The following is a 24,256-nucleotide window of genomic DNA, read 5'->3' as shown; positions in this document are numbered from 1 at the left end:
CTTCAGATATAAAAAGGTATATGTGGCTAAAGCTTTCGATTGAATATCTTGGAGGTATTCATAGAAGTATCTGAAATAATCACACAATTGCTTAATTTTGAAATATCTCCCCTCACTTGGGATCTCTGGAAAATGTTTAGCTTTATAATATCATTTGTGCTGTAAGAACACAAAGCTAGCATTGCATGTCATTATTTGTGCTGAGTTTGCATGGCAGTTTTCAACAAGAAACTTCACATTGGTTTTGGATTTTTTGTTTGTTTTTATTTTTTTAATGTTTACTTCTGAGAGAGCCCAAGCAGGGCGGGGGGGGGGGGGGGCGGACAGAGGATCTGAAGTGGGCTTTGTGCTGACAGCACAGAGCCTGATGTGGGGCTCAAACTCACGAACCACAAGATCACGACCTGAGCCCAAGGTGGGCACTCAACCAGCTGAGCCACCCAAGTGCCCTTGTTTGTTTATTTTTAAGTAGGTTCTACACTCAACCGGGGCTTGAACTCATGACTCCAAGATCAAGAGTCACATGCTATACGGAATGAGCCCCAGGCACCCCTTTAAATGCTAGCTCTTTAAGAAAATGGAATAGGAAAGTGAAATCCCTGCATTTTTGCAACACTGAGGAATTTTATTCCCAATTATGGTTTTAATACAAATAGTGGCACTTCTACTATAAAGCTATAGAACTTATTATGCAGTGGACAAAATATAGGTTCTTATGAATAGATATTATGATTATTATATAGATGTACGTTGTATGTGTCTATGTGCATGCTTGAGGAGAGAAGTTGGCAACTGAATATTTTACTAATCTGAATGCTTTTGAAATAGGTTCTGACAGGTGCCTAAACTTCCTTCAAGGTACTTGTCTGTGAGGCATTAATGTGCAATTAAACAGTGAGAGTATAAAACATTATAAAAGTCAACAGAATGTTTGGAGAATACTGGTAATTCTTAGGACTACACTGAAGTGTTTGTAATAGGAAAGAAATGACGATGCGGATGAAGAATTGGTTGAAGTCAAATCCTGCAAACATCATGCTCAGAAAATGTGTAGGATCTTAGAGCCCCATTGCCAGTTGTATCTCCTTTGCCTAGAAGGATTGCTAGTTGAATTGAGACTTTCAGTCAATCTGTATGTTCAACGTCCTAAGGAAAAATGATGTTGCCTTTGTGCTCCATGTTATCAATCCTTACCTCTAACATACCTTGCAACTGTTTTTCTTGAAAACTATGTTTATATACCTGCCCCAACCCCATTAGTCTCTGAACCTCTTATGGACAACAGATGTGTATGTTGACATCTGTTTTAAAAAAAATGAATTAGTGTTTGGTTGATAGCAAAAAATTTTAGAGTACCCACAAATGGTATGGACAATACCATTTAAAAAAATTTTTTTTAAGTTCATTTATTTTTGACAGAGACAGAGTGTGAGCATGAGCTGGGGAGGGGCAGAGAGAGAGGGAGACACAGAATCCGAAGCAGGTTCCAGGCTCCTAGCTGTCAGCACAGAGCCCGACGCGGGGCTCGAACTCATGAACTGTGAGATCATGACCTGGGCCGACGTCGGACGCTTAACCGACCGAGCCACCCGGGCACCCCTGGACAATATCATTTTAATTATTCTTATTGTTTAAGGGATGAAAACGCAGAAGTAGCTTCTGAAGATTCTGATGAGTGTTGAAAGGAAATGGGAAGACCATAGAAGAGTTCACACACACTTCAGTCCTCATGCTTGAAGTTTGTGAATAATAGTAATTTGAGGGGGTATTAGAAAAATATCATGAAAAGATAATAGCCATATTTGATGTTTACACATCTCTTCCTGGCATAGAGTAGGCTCCTAGCTTATGTTTCATAAATGAATGGATGGATGGACAGATGAACAAATGGCTGTCTTACTTCTTCAAAGAAATCCACTAATAATTGATTTTATTCTTATGGATCTCTACATAGAAATATCTTACTACTTTGAGTTCTGCTTACATTCCTATCATGGAGCTGTTATTTGCAGAAATAACATGTGTAATATACTTTTAATCTGTCCATTAAATTCTTCAATCATCTCTCTGCATTACTGAATCATTCCTATATTCTAGTATGCCATACTTATGTCTGAACTGATTGAACATCTATTTACTGTTTTTCTAAATCAGTGAACAAAATATCCTATGTCAAGAATTTCAAACATACAACATCGTAGAATGCTATATTTCATGAGAAACTGCCAATGCTCATCAAATGTTCATTTAAATTACACAAATGCAGGACTTCCATAAAGCATGTTAATACATTTCAGAAAAGGTGATTGTATTAGAGAAATGTGACAGAGACTCTTAACAAAAATCACCCCATCAAACATAGCCACAGCAAGGTCAAAATTCATCTAGCAGCCAATGAGTATTAAGGAAAAACATGGAAGATTTCTGAAGCCAAACACATGGGATGTTTCTAACTCTTGTTTAGACTTTTCAATGTATGTACTCAAATTTAACTTGAATTGAGACATGCCGGCCATATTTATATACTCCAGTCTGACCCGGGCATCATTCAGGCACTGTATATACCAATATGAATAAAGATTATAGCCTCCTTCCTCAAGAAGGTCATAGTCTTGTTGAAATGAAGGAAGCAAAAAGAAATAACACATTTTGATGCAATGAACACTCATCTTTCAAAGCCCACCTCAAGTGTTACCTTATTTGCAAAACATCTGTCTCTAATCGTCATCTAAATCATATACACATTGCACACACTTGCTTACCACTTTATACAGAGATACAAAGTAAAATTTATTTATTCTCTTTTCTCTCCCATTTACTTATAGAAAGCATTCCTAAATGCCACAAGGACTTGAGAAGAAACTCATTCTTCTTGATGGACTTATGACTGAAATCTAAAGGAAGAATTGTAGTAACTTCCTTGCTCTTTCCTTTTGATCTTCAATTCCCCCATGTGTAAAATGAGGTGAAAGGGGGCCAGTAGACTTGCCTATTTGTTTAATTATACATTTCTTTAAAGAAAAAAAAAAGACGAGTTTTTATAAGTTTGAAAATTACTTATCCTTGATGTTCCTCAGGGGTACTTCCAGTATTCAGTTCTGTGAATTTGCATCTTGGTCCCATTAAGTCCTGCTTAAACTCACCCTCGGATTTAGCTAGAGTATCTGTTATCACCCACCATCAGGGATAAAATCCTATGGAAACTGTATATTTAAATGAGCCAGAACAAACCCAAGTCATCAAATATAATTTCAATGATGAACCTCAACATTTTACATTTGAATACTTTCCCAAATGGTTGCAATTTATTAATGTCAGATTAAAGGGCTCCATTCATTTTTCCTATTCAGTAAAGAGACAGTTAATGAATGATACGGACTTGGCTAGGCTTCTAATGAATGATTCTGGAAGTGTGCATCCCTCAGTGTGAAGAGACTCAACTAATGCCAGCAGACTATTGACATGCTTTTCATCTGTGCAGATCATGTCTCTTTATGCAACTTTTGGCTAAGGAGATGGTAATTATGTCATCAAAGCTAAATAGAAAACACTAGGCTATGTCTGTCTTCCCTAAGTGCCATTCCATGAACTAATAAATGACCTCCTTGTTCCTTCACTTTCTTTATGGCTGCATTGCTGCAGAGAGATTTCCATAACAAATGAGGACATAATAAGGGCCAGTGCCCATTTTGAAAACTTTGGATAATAAAGAAGAGTATCAAAAAAACAAAAAAAAAACAAAAACAAACCAACAACCTAACAGTCATATTACGACCACCAGTACTGATAAACACTTTGGTTTAATTTATGACTTAGGTCTATATTTATCAATATTGAAACATTGATAAAGTTCGAAAAAGTAATATAGAAAGATTTATGAAAAGTTATGAAACATGAAACAGAGTTGTTGACATTTTATGCACGCACAGGTCTGAAAGGTTGTATGGCTGTACGCGCACTAATGTTCCATTGATGGATAACTCCTGGGGATACCAGAGAGGATGAAGAAGTGGAAGGGGAAGGCATAGTCTGGGGACAAAGTTTTTAACATAACAGAGAGCAGGGCGCCTGGGTGGCTTAGTCAGTTATGCATCCGACTTTGGCTCAGGTCATGATCTCAGGGTTTGAGCCCTGCGTTGGGCTCTGTGCTGACAGCTCAGAGCCTGGAGCCTGCTTCGGATTCTGTGTCTCATTCTCTCTCTGCCCCACCCCCACTTGTGCTCTGTCTCTCTCTGTCTCTCAAAAATAAATAAATGTAAAACGAATTTTTTTTTTTAAATAACAGAGAGCTGAAAGTAAGAACAGAGTTGATCCAATCTGGCTTTCTCAGAAAACACAACAGTAATCTAGTATCAAGCTGCTATAATTTGGCAATTCTGGGCTCTAAACAACTATCCTAGCGCATTAGGAAACTGACTACAGTTTGTTCCGTTTTCCCATCTAATGCATTTCTGTTTTTAAATGTAATTTATCATTGTTATCAACGTGATACATGCACAATGGAATACATATTAAACTACAAGGCTGATAATGAGTAACAGCAATAACCCGACCCACCTTTCCTACTGACAATTCTTGTTCCTTGAGAGTAACAGCTTTCAGTCCTTCCAACTATTTTTCCTGGCACTTATCCCATATTTGTAAATAACATTCATATAAAGATTTCTTGCTTATTGGCTTTGGGATATTATCTAAAGAAAATACTGTTGCAGAAAAACAGGAGGTAGCTCTCTCTCTTTTCTCTTAGGCTGGTAATTTTTGTTTGTTTTTGTTTTATTTTGTTTGTTTTTGTCATCGTATTCAGCATAATAATGACAATGATAATATTGAAAATGATGAACATGTATTTAAATGATTGCTTGTAAACCAGGCATTGAGCTAGATATTCTGTGTATTTTCTCTTTATAATCCTCACAAATCCCTTTGAAAAAAAAATTTCTGTTTCACAGATGAAGCAAATAGCATCCGAAATATTAATTTCCTCTTAATGATATAATTAGTAATTGATAAAATTGAAATTCAAAAGCAGATTTGCCTACTCAACACCTATAGTCCTATATACCAGGTGGACTTCATTCTTATTGGGGCCCTGTAATTTTGCAAGCCATCATTACTATGGGTCATTACTCTTTATAACTCGTGTTACTCTGGATGCATAATATTCCAAAAGAAGAATGGATCACAATGTACTGAATCCCTCCAAATATTCTAGTGAATTTAACCCCTCCCCAATTATTTGCTATCCTAAACATAGCTAAGATAAATATCTTTAGGCATTATATGTAAGAAATTTTAAAGAATCCCTATTTCAGGTAATTTCTTAGGTTAAGTTTCCATGAGTGGGACTGATTTTTAAAATAGTCTGTGAAAAACAATATGATACGGATAATGGCCAGAAACATAAATCAAAATTACATGGAAGCAAAACTAAGTTAATGGTCTCTGCTAATTAATCACGCATTTTATGGAAGATGGAAACCAGTTTCTTACGATCAGCTGTCAACATTAGACTTTAAAGATACCTGTCTTTAAGAACCTATAAAACAAAGTTATGAAAGGCTCCTTCATGTAATAGAAATATTTAAACTCTGTTTCACCTACTGATTTTTTTTTTAAATTGTAGATGCTTAGGGATAAAAAATTCCTTACACACAATGAATATGTATTATATAATATACAAAACACAATGATGATAATTCATATAATTAAATGTAATATATATTGTTACATATATTATATAATAGTATATCACATATCATTATGTATTCATATAAACTATATGACTATTACAACATCCATATAATATATATGATTATATATAATAAAATGATATGTAAAACCTTAGAATTCTGTAATATCTTGTGGTTTCCAGGAAAACTTTGATAAATATATTACTGGATGGTATTAATGACAAATTTTGCAGGTGAAAAATGCATAGCTCATAGATAATAAATGGTTTGTTTAATGTCTTACACCTGCTAATGGCAAATCCAGTAATATTAAGCTGTATGAATCATTTTCTTTTTTTTTTTAATGTTTGTTTATTTTTTGAGAGAGACAGAGACAGAGCACGAGTGCAGGAGGGGCAGAAAGAGAGAGAGACACAGAATCCGAAGCAGGATCTAGGCTCCAAGCTGTCAGCACAGAGCCTAACGCAGGGCTTGAGCCCAGGAACCACGAGATCATGGTCTGAGCCGAAGTCAGCCACTTAACTGACTGAGCCACCCAGGTGCCCCATATGAATCCTTTTCAATCACTCTTTCTACCATAAGAATTACAGTGAGATTTTAGGTGCATCACAGATAATAAGTTTAAAGAAAGACACATTAGACTGTAGTTGTGCTTTCTCTCTTACTATTAGAGAAGTGGAACTATCTTAAAAACCCAATCCCTAGAGCAGTAAATTAATAGTAAGTAATTCTTGTGGAAAAAAACAGGGCCTGAGATCTAAAAGGCTTATTTTTTTCCACAGGTGTTCATATGATTAATGAAATCTTCAACCGTGTAATGTTTATTTCATCTCCATATGACAACCTCCTGTTGTGTCCAAAAAGTATAGTCAGAAAAACAGTCTTAATAATATCGGCTGTAAAATTATAATGAAATAAGGTGATTTTAATACGTTCTCTGGGTGATCTATATGGGAGACTGCTAGCTATATTTATTTTGTAATTTAATAAAAATTTATTTTATAATTATCCTCTTGTCCGGTGAAGCTCCAAAATCATTCCTCAGCAATGTCACAGCATATTGAAGAAATCAGTTCCTTCACTCTTCAGCAATACCTTAAGAGGTTTTTTTTTTTTTCTTTTCTTTTCTTTTCTTAAGTTTATTTTGAGAGAGAGAGTGAGAAAGAGAGCGAGTGAGCCCATGAGCAGGGGAGAGGCAGAGAGAGAGGGACAGACAGGGAGAATCCCAAGCAGGTTCCACGCTATCAGGGCAGAGCCAGATGTGGGGCTCGAACTCACAAACCTTGAGATCATGGCCTGGGCCAAAACCAAGAGTCAGACGCCGCCAACTGAGACATCCAGGTGCCCCAAGAGGTTTTCTTTTGTTATAATTTTAGTTAATTGAATCCCTCCTTGTTTCAGATGTATGAAAGAGAAAATAATGCCCTGATTTCACATCCTCAGAATATCCCATATGCTGGGAACATTCTGGGAAAAGGGAAAACAAGAGGAAACAATCCTACAATAGAAAGCAACATTGTGTTTGTTTAAAACCCGCAGTTAGATAATCCTCACCAATTAGATATGTGACCTTATTTCGCATTTACTATCACTTATCCTCAGTGAGAATGCCTACTTTCTCAAGTTGTTCACATTAAAGTTTATGGTGAGTTCCAAAGTGTTTTGGAAGTGTATTCTCAGTGCTTAAAAATGGTAGTCATTTATTTGCAAAATGTATTCATAGTTGATTAATATGAACACAACAAAAAAGACCTTGTTAACAGATCACAGGCATTTGTGAAAATAAGGCTTCGTAAAAAATCTCTGTTTTTCATTTTGCTTCCCTTGACTCTTACTTCTTCAAAGAAGGCCCCTACGTTCTATGACTTGCTTCAATTCTCCTAGGAAATAGCACAGAACTAAATTTCATTGATTTGGAATATCCCCTAATTCTTGATTAAGATAAACTATCATCCTTGCAAATACACCCAGTGATGCCACCTACCTTGGCCAACAGACAATACCAAGATTGGGTGTCTGGGGAATTAATATTATTTCCTTTTTCAAAGTTAATTGTCTTTTTCTGTTATTAACCCCAGGTATTGAATTGCTTTTAGGGTCTTTCATTTGCAGACAATTACTTCTTAAGTGCCATTGGTTAGGACAGCCACACTCAATGTATCTACAATCAACACCTAAAGTACAGTGAATAATCAGCTACTTTGTATGGGCAGGACAATATCCATCTTGCTGTCCTGAAAGTTAGTATTGATATGATTAAAACACTTAAACCTTTAAAATATCAGTGTTAAATGGAATCCCATGTACAGTCCTACCCACAAAGTATGCAAATTAGGAACCACAGGCTTAGAAAAGGAAAGTCATTTCTTCTAAAGTCACCTAACACCAGTTGCAAAACAAATATCACTGTCAAGAACTGCAAAGGGTTTGAGATTTTGCCTTACTTGTAAGTTAACAGTTATACCTATGCTACTGTTACATAGATGCTGGCAGAAGATATGAAACTCCTTGGTTGGTGTACTTGTTGCATTCATGAGTGAATGAGCTTCACGTTCACAGTGGTCGCCCCTACTCTCAAATCCCACGGGGACAGGTAGTCTCAAGGAGATGCTGTGTACACAGGCTTGTGGTACAGATAATTAACTAAATTTCGGAAACCCCAGTTTTTTAAAGACAACTGCTAGCAAAACTGCCCAACCTTAGCTCCAGTGGAAAATATTATCCTTATTAATCTGATCAGGAAGCAAATGTCTTAACATACATATGGATGGATGGATGGATGGATGGATGGATGGATGGATGGATGGATACACAGAGATTATGGATTGTGAATATAGCTATAGTAATGAATATGGATATGAATATAGATAGATTCATTCTGACCTAGTAGAGGACAGTTCGACGGTTACAGTTGATTAGATGGGGCTTTGTTTCCCACCCAGATTCAATCCATAAGACAGAATAATTTATTTTTTGATACATTTGCTAAAGAATGAAATTAATACTACAGAATCCTTTCACTGAGAATGTAGCATTTTGAGAGACATAGCTTATTTATGTGTCTAAAATTCTGATTCATGGGGTGTGTGTGGGGGGGGTCAGTCAGTTTAGCTTCCAACTCTTGGTTTCAGCCCAGGACCTGATCTTGTGTTTCATGAGATCAAGCCCTACAACGGGCTCTGCCCTGACAATGTGGACACCGCTTGGGATTCTCTCACTCCCTCTCTCTCTCTCTGCCCCTGACCCACTCACACTTGTTCTGTCTCTCTCCAGGTAAATAAATAAACAAAATAAATTTAAAAATATAGATGTTTGAAGCGAGATTCTTTTCCCATAATTTCTACTCTGTCAATAGCCCAGTAAATGAAAGACTTCCATTATTTCTTTTTATTTATCTTTAGACACATGGACTATATCTTCAGACATAATGGATTGCCTGTGGTTCCCAAACCACTGTCCAAGTTTCTCTTTATCCCTCGCTTTGCAGATATTATTAAGTTTACTTGATATCCCCCCCCTTACTTCTCTGTGTTGAATTCAATTCATCTTTCAGAGTCTAAGGCAGATACATCTTTTCATGGGAGACTGCCTAATCTTCTGTGTGAATATGGTATTGCCTTACTTTAAAACAAAATCTTGGCTGGTGATATCTATATGTCAGCACTTATCTTCTCAAACCATCATTAGCTTTTATTAGTAAAAGGATTAATTACTAAAAATACCATAGTAAGAGCACCCAAAGTTTGCGAGAAGAACTGAGCTATATACTTTACATGAATTATCCCTAATCCTGGAAATTATCATTCAAAGTATGTATTTTGACCTTTATTTTATAGTCAAGGTAACTGTGCCTCCGAGAAGTCAATAAATAATTCCAGAATTCCCACAACTAGTGAGTTCTAGAAAAAGAATACACATCCATATCTTTGGATCCCCAAACCCATGAGCCAGCTGTAAATCTTATAAGGTAAATAATTATATAAATATTATGTCTACAGTGCTCAAAATAAAATAAATGCCTGGTCTCTGTTAAGTCCTTGGGCTCTGCTTTTTTTTATTTCATAAGTTTCATAATGAATATGCAAGGTTGGGAATATCTGATGTAAGTTTAAGCAAGACCATTGTGATTTACTCAACTCAGTGAAAACACAGCATCTAACACATCCTATCTGTCTATAATTTATTTTAGAGTCGGCACAGGAACACACAGAACAATAACAAAATGATCTGTACAGTTTCCTGTCATCGAGGAAAAACACACCTCTTATATTAGGTTAACTTGGAGAATTCCATTTACCATACTTCTTTCATGATATATTATACTCCCTCGTGTGTCCATGGAGACTCTGCTGACACATATATGGGAACAAAGAAAATTGAACCACATATCACAGACAAACAGCCCAGGGCAAGAATCAGCAGAGGGATCTGGAAAATACCACTAAAGCAAGTTTTCTAAGCTAGAAGGCCACCAAAGCCTTAGTCTTGGGATTAGGTCCTATAGACAGTACAATTTAAAATAGAAATCAAATAATCTGTGTGAATGTTCACCATCACTAAGCAAGAATAAACATACAATAAAAGTAAAAAAGGAACAGATGCCAAAACCAAAATGAAAATGATTGCTTCTTGGAAATGGTATCTGTACTACTCCTTTTTTTGTTAAGCTTATTTATTTAATTTGAAAGAGACAGAGAGAGAGAGAGAGAGATAGTGAGGGAGGGAGGGGCAGAGAGGAGAGAGAATCCCAAGCAGGCTCTGCGCTGTCAGCACAGAGCCCAACATGGGGTTCAAACTCAAACCGTGAGATCATGACCTGAGCCGAGATCAAGAGTCAGATGCTTAACCAACTGAGCCACCCAGGGGTCCCCTAACTACTCCTTAATGTTAAATAGATAATACTGATTATATGATGTTAATTAAGGCAACAAACATCTAGATCAATTGCACTCTGACCCTTAAAACAGAATCCATTTAGTTGTGTTCAAATATTTCAGTGTCACCTCCTTAATTCTGAATTGTATGAGCAACTAGCTTTTTTTCTTTTCAGTGCCTGCTTTAATCTGGGATTCCCCATCCCCCTCCCCCTCCCTGCCTCCTTTCCCTCTTCTCCCCCTATCTCTATAACACACCAGGCAAAATTCTTATGTGATCAATCTGTGGCAAACTTCAGATCACTATTTTCTACATTCTACCTTCACACTTTGTGCCAGGAGCATATTCTTATCTTCAACACAAATAATTTTGTAAAAGGCTAACTAGATAAAACTAAAAAGAGGGAAAATTCAAGTCACCTCATTACTTTTCAGTTTTGTTTTGTTGTTGTTGTTGTTGTTTTTAGAGAGACAGCACAAGTCAGGGGAGATGGGCAGAGGGAGAGAGAGGGAATCCTAAGCAGGTTCAGTGCTCAGCACAGAGACTGATGTGGGACTCAATCCCATGACCCTGGGATCACGACCTGAGCCAAAATCAAGAGTCCCGGCGCTCAACCGACTGAGCCACCCAGGTGCGCCACTTTTCAGTTTTATTGCACATTTCTATATTGACTGTATAACCTTCACGTATCCTCATACAGGTTTTTATTCTGCTCAGACTCTCACTGATTGTAAAAACTCTGCAGCAGATGCGTTGAGGCCTGTGAATAATGGGAGGGCATGTTCCTTATTTATGCGATTCTGGTGATTTCCCTCTTGGAATTTCATGGCTTTCACTTAAATCCTAAATGAAAGCTCCTTTCTGGCAAAACTAGCTTTCTTTTAGATTCCTCTGGTGTTTGTTCCTGTGCAGCTTAGGCTAAGCAGACCAGGCCTGGGTATTCCTAGATATTGGATGTACTGGAGGAGAACAATGTTGTGCTTTGGTAAATTAGGAAGAGTGGGATCAATGAAGATTATTGTGCCCTTTCTTTACCTAGTGACTCCTGAGGTGCCTGTGAGATATATTAAAAAATAATATTTTCATAAGACAGTATTTGTTTACTTAAATATTAACATCATGAATATTAACTTTGCTATTTAAGTTTATCCAAATAAATGTTCACCGAAATAAAGAAAATAGATATATTATGGAATAAATTTTACAAAGTCAGTGCTTTGTTATGGTATTTTTTCAGCATTACACAATTTCCAGGATTTTCAAGATTATAAATTTATTTTGTTTTTGAACTGCTTTGTCAATTGGGTAAATAAAGAATGATTTAAATGTGACCAAGTCACATAATGAGGTGTTAAGTCCAGAAATCAGAGAAAGTAGTCTAGAGAAATATATCGGAATCACTCATGAAACAACAGCCATTATGGCATGCTGGAGACCTACCATACCATGCATTATGTATGCAGGAAAGCAATTCTGTAGCTTTCTACACAAGTGTTGGCTTAGCTCAGGTGGTTAGAACAAATAGCTGTAAACTAGGTGGCTTATCAACAACAGAAACTTATTCATCACAGTTCTAGATGCTGGGAGTCCAAGATCATGGTGCCAGCACAGTCAGGATCTGGTGAGAGTTCTCTTCCTGGTTGAAGACCGCTGAGTTTTCATTGTATCCTCACATGGCAAAGAGAGAGGGAGCTAGCTCTCCGGGCTATTCTTACAGGAGCACTAATCCCATTCATGAGGCCCCACAGTCATGACCTAATCATGCCCCAAAGACTCTACCTCCAAATCATCAATTTCAACATACGACTTTTGTGGGGATGAGAACATTCAGTCCGTAACAAGTATGTTTCTTCTTCTTTGAGGTCATCACACTTATTTCTAATGCTTAACCCAACGTTCAAAATCACACCTGGAGATAGCAAGTCCTGTACATCCTTCAGGGTAGGATGGAGAGTCTGAAACAAGAATGCGGATGACTCGCCAATATGATATGTAAAATATTGGGGACGAGATAATAGAAAATCATTAATTTTTGTGGTGATTTTCGGTGAGATACCTGCATGGGTGTGTCATAAAGAAAACATGGATACAGAGTTGGCCTGGGAAAGTGAGGCTCTTATGAATACTCACAATCTTGTTCTCGCCCCCATCTAGGGCTAAGGAAAAAGATGCCACATGCCCTATCACAGCTCTCCACAAATAACAACAACAATCACAGCGACCCTATCTGTGATGGCAAAGCAACGCACCATGAGCTTGCCACAAAATATTGTCTTCTTCACCTTCACAATTAGTGTGTAGGACGGTTTTTTTTTTCCATTTTGCAGATGGCAAACCTGAAATCGTTCATGAAAGAAAATGAGAGGTCAAGAGTAGGTCTTTCATTTGAATTTACAAAGAAATGGAGGAACAGAAATGCTAAGTGATTTACAGCCATGCAGAGAGCAACCAGCTGACTCTAGAAAACCAGCATAGCCCCGCCGACACCATTTAAAATGTTTCTGCAAAATGAGCCCTGGTTATATGAGCTTAAAAGATGCTGTCTGGCTCTATGAATTCACTGCACAGAATCTCACCAACCCCACCACCCCTTCCTTATAGTATTGGTCCTGTGACACTCACTACATGGCTGTTGAATTAAAATGCATCACAAGGTATGCTGAGATGCCCTCAAGAAGCCAGCTGCAAATCCTCTGCTTTGGCGTCTGATAATGAACCTTATAAGACCATCTTTCCTACTGTGAGTTTAAGGATGGACAGTGCTATTGTGGTGTCTGCAATTAGTAATATTAGCGAAGAAAGGATTCTACTTTCAGGACAATTCAGAAAATTCTGTAATTTTGAAGAGAAATGAAAATGGTGGTTCTATAATGAAAGAAACTGATATTTTCTTTGGAGAGCCTCTGGCCATGTAACAATACAATGAATCTCAACGTTAGTGGCATCTTGAAGACCATGACTGGATTCTATTAATTGTAGAGATAAAGAAAACAATGCTGAAAAGGAAAGAATGGCCTGTTCAAGTTAATAGGCCTGGCTGAAAAAAAATTATTTATATATATATATATATTATATAATATATATATATATATTATATATATATATATCACTTTATTCACTCGCTAGCCTGTGAATTCATTCAGCGAGCATTTACTGAGTATGTTCTCCATGTCCAGAAAAGTGCTATGCCCTGGGGAGACAGAAAAGAAAAGCACAGAGGTGAACATAATGCAGGCATGGTGGAATGGATACACTACAAATTGTCATGTGATTTAACACGGGATGTTCCAGGTACTGAACACATTAATGCACCATGATGAACTTTGGTCCCTTGGGGCTTTTGTTCTGTCCGAGGAGCTATTTTGTGTGCACACGGCATCTGGATATGACTCCTCATAATTTTATACTTTTATGGAATCTAAGTCATAAAGGAAATGACCTTTTTGGGGAATTTACTATGTGTCAGGCGCAGTAGTGTATACTTTACAAATATCACCACTTTATTATTATTATGGAGGATTTCAGTGATACAGAAATAGATAAAGCATATTCAATATAAAAGGAGGAGAAAACAAATATCCATGTACCCAACATACTTCCTTTTAAACAAAGAGCATCATCAAGACCGTTAAAATACTCCTACCTCTACCTGATCCAACCCCTCACTAGAAACTAGATGATGCCAGGGAGCCTGGGTGGCTCAGTCAGTTAAGTGTCCGACTTCGGCTCAGGCCATGATCTCATGGTTCATGAGTTCAAGCCCCACATAGGGTTCTGTGCTGACAGCTTGAAGCCTAAAGTCTGCTTAGGAATCTGTGTCACCTGCTCTCTCTGCCCCTCCCCACCTCTCTCTCTCTCAAAAAATAAACATTAAAAAAAAATTTAAAAAAAGAAACCTAGATGATACCATTAGCCTGAGCTTTTAATTCTTTTGAATTCTTTTGAGTATATATACACACAAATCATTAGTATGCATGTATTTATGTATGTAAATTTTTAATGCTTTTGAAGTTTATAATTAAAGGGGATCCAACGTATTTACTCTTCTATAATTAAAACATTAAAACATTAATTTTGTGTTTGTTCTCACCTGTTTGTGAGATCTACCCATGTTGACATAATGGTTCTAGTTAATTCCTTTTTCATGTAGTATTCTGCACAAGAATTCCATATATCATAGTATAAATGAGCCAGAATGCATATACGTTCTTTCCATGTACATGTTTATGCATTTCATGATGTATATATTACCAAAAAAAAAAAAAAAAAACCAAATCTGCTCAGAACAGCATTAAAAATTCCAGTGTGGTCACATGTGCAAGGGCTACTTAGAGATATATTTATTAATGGAAATGCTGGATTGCAGGGTAATTTACATAAATTACATATATATGTCTTATATATGTCGTGTGTGTATATATATATAGTATATATGTCATATATATGTCGTGTGTGTGTGTATATATATGTGTATATATATATACACATATATATACACACACACACGACATATATATATATATATATATATATATATATATATAAAGTTAAGATAGGCTATATGTGTATATATATATACACACATACACACACACACACACACACATATATATATATATAAAGTTAAGATAGGCTACTGACTAAAACAAAAAAGAACCCAAATGTATAATTTCTTCTAATTTTTTTAAAGTTTATTTATTTATTTTGAGAGAGAGAGAGAGAGCAAGCAGGGGAGGGGAAGAGAGAGAGGGAGAGAGAGAATCCCAAGCAGGCCCCGCACTGTCAGCACAGAGGCTGATGCGGGACTTGATCCCACGACAGAGACAAAATCAAAAGTCAGACGTTTAACCGACTGAGCCACCCATATGCCCCTAAATGTATAATTTCCAATGGCTCTAACACCATAATAAACATTGAGGTTTCACATACTTATACAGCCTAAAAAGCTGCCCAGGCCGGTGGGGGAGACAAGCAACTTTGTAACAGCACTGAGCGAGGCCAACCAGGGGCTCGCTCCCTCTAGAAGCCCTTGCTGAACCTCCATGATCTTATTTCCAAAGTGGGTAAAGGGCTCTGTCCCTCTGATACCATAGAGTCCTGTGATCACCTTCACATACAAATCCTGACAGAGTTTTGTACCCTCTAGCTTATCAGACGGAAGAATCAATTATTCTGCAGGGTTTTGGGGAGGCATATAAAGCCCAGATGACAAAAATCCTCTTCTGTTAGTGAAATACGCTTAGCATTTCATCATTCATATTCTGCCATTTATTTAAAAACTTATCATGTGTAAATATAAATGCCATGGGTGTGGAGGTCTTGTTTATGTCAACATTTATTTATAATATACTGAAAAAGAAAACCCCAAGAAACCCAGTTGTGAAAAGTGGATATGTGCATGCACTGGCAGTCAGCAAGAGCCTAGGCTGGATAAGCAATCAGCGACGAATACGCACCTTTTCCCAGCAGCGTCCTTGGGGTAGATTTTAAATTATTTAATATATACTTGGGAGCCTGGGTGCTTCAGTCATTTAAGCGTCCAATTCTTAATTTTGGTTCAAGTCATGCTCTCACAGCTCGCGAGTTTGAGCCCCACACTGGGGTCTGAGCTGGGTGTGGAGCCTACTTGGAACTCTTTCTCCCTCTTCCTCTGTGTTCTCACGCTCTCTTTCTCAAAAAATTTTTTAAAAAGACATATATTAACTATTAACTTAGGTCTTTTTTTGATAATCATCTTGCTAGCTCCTCTCTGTCTCTCTCTCTATATATAAATATGTATATTTTGAAACTCATTCCATATATGATATATAAATGCATGTGTGTGTGTATACATATATATATATATATATATATGTATACACACACACACGCACACACACACAGAGACAGAGAGACACAGAGGAAAAAAATATATATATGTATGTATATTTTTAAAACTCATTCCATGGTATATATCTTATAATTTCAATGAAACCCTGATGTAGGGATTAATTTCCTTTTTCCACAAATGAGGAAAACAGGCGTAGTGGTCAGGTGACGTTCATGTGGTAATATAATTAAGTAATCAAGACCTTCATTCACGTTTTTCTGATTACAAAAACCTCTATTCTTTCCTGCCTCATGGTGCACGCCTTGGTGTAAACAAATATCGCTGTTTCTAAAGAGGGGTTTTTCTTCAGTAAATCCTCTGGCACTTTCATATATATACACACACACATACATTCACATATACACACACAATATATATACATATACACATACACAAGCACCCGTATACATATACACACATCCCAACAAGAGGGGATATAACTACTTCAGTGAAAGGATATAGGCACACACATGTTGGGGGGAGCATATAGCTAAGTTTGGGGTGTACATGGGTGTGCGTGTGGGTGTGGGCGTGTGCACTCATAAGGCTCAACAATGGAGACTGTTTTCTAAGTTGCATTTTTCCCAACCACAATGTCATTTTTTTCTAGATCTTCTTTATTATACTTGTCTCTTTGTTTTCAAAATACTCTAGTTAATTAACACAAAATATTCTATTATTTCTCTTAAGGGAAAAATGCATTTATTAAGCCCGAGATACATTCCTATTCAGTGTCATTGTCACATAGAAACAGCTACATTAAATGCAGATGTGGATGTGTCCATGAATGTATGCATCTATTAAGTAAACATGATATCAGGCAGAATAAAGAATCATTGACCCAGGATTAAGAGACCAGGATTTTATTCCTGGCTGGGCTATACACAAATTTTTTGGCCATCTGAAAACTGCAGACACTAACCTGTGTTTGACTAGCTGTTCTAAAGTATCTTTAAATTCCAACCTTTCATTTATTTTTAATGTGTTTTAAATTTATTTTTGAGAGAAAGAGACCATGAGCGGAGGAAGGTCAGAAAAAGAGGTGGGGGGGGAAGAGATTTGCAAGCAGGCTCTGTGCTGTCAGTGGGAGTCTGACTCAGGGCTCCCTCTCACAAAACCCTGAGATGATGACCTGAGTGGAAACCAAGAGTTGGTTGCTTAACCCACTGAGCTACCCAGGTACCCCGAAGTTTCAACCTTTTCAAAATCAGTGAAATGTTGAGGCACCTGGGTGGCTCATTCCATTAAGCATCCAACTCTTGATTTCTGCTCAGGTCATGATCTCATGGTCATGGGATTAAGTCCCCCACACCCACCACCACCTCGGGCTCACGTGCTGGGTGTGAAGCCTGCTTGGGATTCCCCCTCCCTCTGTCCTTCTCTCTTTCTCTAAATAAATAAACAAACAAATAAAAATCAGCTGAAGGTTATAGTCAAACATGCAAGCTCTAGACATAGAACACCTATACTGTCATTATTACCTTGGGCAAACTAATCTCTCTAGATACCTTGCTGATTGTACATGACCTCTTCTGCAAAATATATTATTTTAGTAGTAAGTTTCTTTTGTTTTTATTTTATTTTATTTTATTTTATTTTATTTTATTTTATTTTATTTTTATTTTTATTTTTATTTTGAAAAGGAGAGAGCACAAGTGGAGGAGGGGCAGAGAGAGACAATCCCAAGCAGGCTCAGTGCTCCACGCTGAGCTGCACATAGGGCTCAATCTCACGACTATGATATCATGACCTGAGCCAAAATCAAGAGTCAGATGCTTAACCAAATGAGCCACCCAGGAGCCCCATATATTAGTAGTAAGAGTTTCAGTGCATTATCGTGATAATTAAATTATGTAATTCACTCAGGGTCTTAAAAAGTGCCTAACAAATAGTTAACAGTTAATAAATGTTGAGAAATTAAATTCTCTTTGAAAAATGTATCCCAATATGCACAACTTAGTATAGGATACAGTTTAAACACATCACAACATACTATTCCTTAAACATGGAAAAATTAGTGAAAAGAAAGAAAAAGCATGCGTGGCATAATTATTAATAAATGTAATTTGATTTTATTTGAAAAGGACTAGGGCACATCAAAGGCAGATGCGAAAATGGTCTCTCTAGTCTCACAGCAAATGAGCAGTAAGGGCTTTTATGATTTCCCTCCTGCCATTGGGGAAGTTGTTGGCTCTCACCATCCATTGTCCTGTCGCTGACATCTCCCTCAACTTAAATTGCACATTATGGTGGCTACTGTCTGCCTCTCCAAGGAAAGAACAAATTGCCTTCTGTTTATTCCTGCCATCAATCAGGCAGGGCAATAGGCTATTTCCTCAAACCTCAGAAATATGTCCAGCTCAATCCAAGCCCTAGTGGTTGGAAAATGTCCAAAGTCAGAATAAAGGATGCAAGGTTTGAAGGCCGGAGTTTACAAAAAGTAATCGGGCTCTCTTGGAAATTTTAATTATGGTCTGTCTTTCTGACTCCTGGCAAAACTTAACAGTTGTTCTGTGGAACAGAGAAAAATCCATTGGAATGGAGATAAAAAGTCTTAGTGTTATGGCTGCTCCTGGAATTGCTGTATAATATCTGACATGATCCCTTCCATTTATTTCATTCACTCATATACGGAATGATGCTATAAAAATCTTCAGCACAGGGGCGCCTGGCTGGCTCAGTCAGTAGAGTATACGACTCTTGATCCGGAGGTCATGAGTTCAAGCCCCACGTTGGATGTAGACCACACAAAAATAAATAAGTAAGTAAGTAAGTAAGTAAGTAAATAGATGAACAGATAAATAAGTAAATAAAAAACTTCAGCATGACATTCAAAGCCTTGTAAGACTGCACCCTACAATGTTACCTCTATAGGGTGTCCTCATTCCTACCTCATGCCATACTCCATCTCCCAATCCTAATAAACTCCCTGGAATGTCCCTGAGTATTTTTCAAAAATATTTTTTTTCCAGATGGAATTACTTTAATCACACCCTTTGCCTACTTTCCTAACTTCTAGGCATTATTTGTTACCTAACACAGACACCATACTTCTCCACAGATCTTTCCAAAAGCCCTGCTTTTGAATGGTTGACCACTTTTTTGGTGCTTTTTCTGTACCTAGTTCATACCAAATAATATTATAACATTTCTATATATCATCATTCATTGTTTGTAAATAACCTAGAAACCCCCCTCCTAACACAGACATACGTTTTATTCATTTTTCATGCCTAGTTTATACAATGATGAATAACCAACTTAATAAATTTTTGTGGAATGAACAGAGAAATGGAACTCCATTCCCTAGTAAAATGGCTAAGTGGGATTCCGAAGTTCACTTCAGCTATAAAAATTAATACATGCAGCGTACCTGGGTAGCTCAGTCAGTTAAGCAGTGACTCCTGATTTCAGCTCAGGCCATGATCTCACAGTTCATGAGATCAAGCCCATGTCAGGCTCTGAGCTGTTGGTGTGGAGTCTGCTTGGAATTCTCTCTCTCCCTCTCTCTCTCAGCTCCTCCTTGGCTCATGCTCTCACTCTCTTTCCCTCTCTCTCTCTCTCTCTCTCTCTCTCAAAAACAAATAAACACTTAAAAAATCAATATACACATGCAAACACACCTACCCCAATGTGAACAGAAAATGGAACAATCTTATTTTATTTCTTAAGCAATTAACAAAACTTAAACTATAAAATGGGTCATTTTGGAAGTAGAGATTATGCTTAGGTGAATATAAAGGTGTAGGACATTAGATACATTAAAAGGGATTCAGAGAAGATCCAGTTACTAGGGTAACTAACCCTCAAGTAAAACACTGAGAAAATCCGAAAGCAGGCATATTCAAAAGGGAAAGGCAATTGTGTCATGCTAGGACAATTTCCTTATAAGCCAAAGAGAAAAATTCTGAATCAGAGCACTTGTGGGCCCCCCTGGCTCATGGTATACAATTATGCAAATGAGGTTACTTAAGTCAGTATTTTAAGTGAATAGACATGTATTTCTCAATAAACACTTTCAATTTAAATTCAAATCACTAAATAAAAATTACAATATCCAAAAGTTTAAACTCTAGTGAGACCTCCAAGAGATTAGTACATAATAATTCTTGTTCTTGTTTTCAAAACGTTTTTGTTTTCATGTAAATGAAAACCTTTATGATTGTCCCAAAGCTGATTTTCCAGCACCTTCCTTTACACAGAAATTAGGGCTGCCAGATTTGACAGTCTATCTTGTCCCAACGTGGGCCTTAATTTGATTATTATAATGAGGTACCTTATTTTTGTCTTCATCTTCATGATTACTATGGAGCCTTGCAATCTATTCATATGTTCAATATATATCTGGATCTAAATTGTCAATTAACGGGCGCCTGTGTAGCTCAGTTGGTTAAGTGGCCGACTGCGGCTCAGGTCATGATCTCAGGGTTCCTGAGTTCCAGCCCCAAGTCGGGCTCTGTGAGGACATCATGGAGGCTGCTTGGAATTCTATCTCTTACCCTTTTTCTCTGCCCCTCCCCCACTGGTGCTTTCTCTGTCTCTCAAATAAATAAACTTACAAATTAAAAAAAAATAAATTCCGAATTGAGAGGATTTTAAAAATTTCTTTTTGTTTTCACCTCTCAACAATTATAAATAACTTTGCTAAAGGTCATGAGGCTTCTATTGCTTTGGTGGGATTGGTTGGTCTAATAACCATTTTTTGTGAATCTATCCTTCCTCTCAGATAGTTTTGAAGATCTCCTTTTTTAGTGTTCTGAAGCTTCCCTAACATGTAGAATTATTGTTGCTTATTCTATAGGGAATTATTTGCGCCTTCAAGTGCTGAAGATTCAGGTCTTTCTCCAACTCTAGAAATTTCTTGGCCATTCTCTATTCAAATATTCCTACCCCCTCCTTTCTCTTCTATCATACATATACTTGTTGAGGGAGGAAAAACCTGTTCTCCATTCCTGATTCTTTCCCCACTGATGGGCACCTGTGGGCATGTCACACTGTCATTTCTCTATCACCTGGTTGGCATTGCCACAGAGGAAGGAAGTGGAGTAAACATCACACGTGATAACTTGGGAAAAGAAGCAAAGCTGACATTTGTAAACCAGTTCTGCCATTTGGGTCCAAGTGACTTAGAAGAAGCGGGGAATCCTCCTTCCGGAAGCCTGGCTGTGACGAAGTCAAGTTTCCTAAGCCCGAGGAAAGGCTCATTTGACACTCAGTCTTTCTTCTTTCCTTACTGTGTTCTAACCATCATCAGTGAAAACGACACTGTCTTTTGGACGTTTCTTGCAGACCCCAGCATTTCCAGTACATCAATTAGTGCAGCGTATCGTTCGTATTCAGGATTGCCGGTCAATCTTTTTAAAATCAGCTTCATTATTTTCTTATGTCATAACTTTATTACGTTTAATTACTTATTTTTGTGTTTCATATTCCATTTCCAGCATTTGTTTTAGATGCCTAGGAGTCCGATCTTGGTATTTCCAAAGTTGTAAAAAAAAAAGAAGTGAGGCTTTACTGAATTAGTATGCCACTGTCCATCAGCAGGCTTCCTGGTACAAGAGACACATTTCATGGCAGCCACGGAAAAAGAGCCAGCTGCTTGATTCTAGCTTCTTTCTCTTGGATCATAGCTCCAAGTACACATCCTTCATCTACTTGGGTTGTGAGACATGGCAGAGTCTTAATTTTGGTAGAGACCAGGAGTGGCCTTGAAAATCACTCACAGAAGGAGACAGCACTGACCTGCTGTGGGGATCTTTCCTGAAGGCCCAGCCCAAAGCTTTCTCTTTGAGTCTTGTCTGGATTTTTGAAGCACCTGGTCTCTTGGGGCAGTTCTACATAACTGATTTTTATGGAAATTCAGATTTTATTTCTGTCGAACTTCCCTGCCGGAAGCATAAAAACAAAGTGAGGCATCCTGTAAGTCAGATACACATCTCTTCAAAATAAAGATTGCACCTCTAAAACTTTTAATTCCTTATATCGTGGTCCTGTAGCCCCAATCTATGTTTGCAAAATATTAAATAGCAGTAAAGAGCTCAAAACAAAGTACAATGTGCCCCTTTCTCTTATTCTTCACTTTCTTTCTTTAAAAGAAAATACACGTAATTACTTCTGTGGTTAACTCTTCTCCTGTATCTATCTCGAATGCTATAAATTTATTGTTGTTATGATTTATCATCTTTAGAGTTTTTTTAAATAAACATTTAGCTTTCATTGTCAATGTTGATAATATTCTCATTCTGTTCTAGAATGATCTGGCTTTCATAATTTGAGAACAAACCCACAACGCTGGTGAAGAAACAAGGACCACATTACGACCAGATAGTGTCTTACATTTAGATATGATTTCCTCTGCAGGTTTTGCTTCATGTGAAGTTTCTAATTACATTTGTTCCTCGCTGTTGGCGTTTGGGAGCCCTGATAGAGAGACACCTCATTTCATTGCAATTTATTATGTTTTTCAGATAATTGTGCTTTTTACAAACTGAAGGTCTGTGGCAATCCTGCATTGAGTGCATCTATGGGTGCCATTTTGTCAACAGTAGTTGCTGACTCGTGTCTCTGTGTCACATTTTCAATATTCCAAATTTCATTAGTATATTTACTACGGTGTCCAGTGATCAGTGATTATAACTCAGTGACAGTTCAGATCATGGTTACCACTTGTTAGCAGTAAAGTGGTCTTAATTAAAATATGTACGTTGTAGTTTTACGCATAATGTGACTACACACTTACTAGACTATAGTGTAAACATAACTTTTAGGTACACTGGGAAACCAAAAAATTCATTTGACTCGCTTTATTGTGATTCTCTCTTTATTGCAGTAGAACCAGACCGGCAATATCTCTGAGGTATGCCTATTCACGACACGCTTCTAACCACCTGACTTTAGGACTTTAGTACTGCAAGAGGGGGGACTTAATAATTATCTTTTTTGGAGCTCTTCATATGGCTTTAGTGTTTTAGCGGAATGAGCATATAATAAGCTTTTTAATTAGATACACATATCCAGCCATTCTTGGGCAGTGGTAGGCAACTCCAACCTGGGCAGAGTCTTTGCCAGGACATTTATCCTATGACTGATGGTCCACTGTAGCTCATGCTTTGGGAGGTAGACTAACTCAATGAGAAAGAAGGAAAAGAGACAGTAAGTGAACTCCTTCTCTACCAATCAGACAATTCCTTTAAAGGAGATAAAGTGAAAGGATAAGAAGGCAAAAGTATTGCTTGAAGTAACGTTGCTGCACCTGGAAATGTAAAACCAAGAAAGGAGCTATCAGTTGCCCACATTTGCAATATTCTCTACCGTTATTATACAAGTGTTCACACATGTTTCAGTCATGTGTTCTATGTCTAGGCTCTTTCACTTGGGCTGCTATTTCCTTGGCACTCTCCATTGTCATCACTGACTGGTTGACCAGTTGACTGCAGGCAACCAGCTCTCCTGGAACTTCTCTGTAATGGTTTCCTTCCATTTTCTGGATCCTGTATCTTCTCCTTTCTGGGTTCACTCTACATTTCTTTCCTTATGTAACTTCCTAAGAAACAACATGGGAGGTAAACTAAATGGGTGCAAGGAGTCTCCCTAAAAAAAGTAAACAAAGATCTGAGAAGAAACACGGCAGCTTATAAGAATACTACTATTCACATGCTTTAGGTTTCGCCAGGCGTAATGGCATAATAAAATTTCATCTTAAAATAAAGTCTTCCAGTTGACAATTTCTACTATATATACAGAGATGAAAAACACACTTTTTAGCTTATTATTCTTGAATATGAATGGAAAAAGGAAGGATCCAAAAATAATTGTGAAAATA

The 24,256-nt window shown here is 37.4% G+C and overlaps 1 long non-coding RNA gene across 4 annotated transcripts in view; it reads left to right on the top strand.

Moving 5' to 3' along the window:
- The window catches only part of LOC122216608, a 61,247-nt gene that overhangs the window by 17,662 nt on the left and 19,329 nt on the right, over positions 1–24,256 (top strand). For 3 of the 4 annotated variants that reach the window (XR_006200994.1, XR_006200992.1, XR_006200993.1), the window contains exon 3: positions 13,167–13,305. The exons of the other annotated variant lie outside the window; for it this stretch is intronic. This is a non-coding gene — a long non-coding RNA (uncharacterized LOC122216608). The remainder of the gene's footprint in view (positions 1–13,166; positions 13,306–24,256) is intronic. 4 annotated transcript variants of the gene reach the window in all.

The sequence above is a fragment of the Panthera leo genome, chromosome A3 (genome assembly GCF_018350215.1).
Source record: "Panthera leo isolate Ple1 chromosome A3, P.leo_Ple1_pat1.1, whole genome shotgun sequence".
NCBI classification, from domain to species: domain Eukaryota; kingdom Metazoa; phylum Chordata; class Mammalia; order Carnivora; family Felidae; genus Panthera; species Panthera leo.
This window is presented reverse-complemented; position numbering and strand designations above follow the sequence as displayed.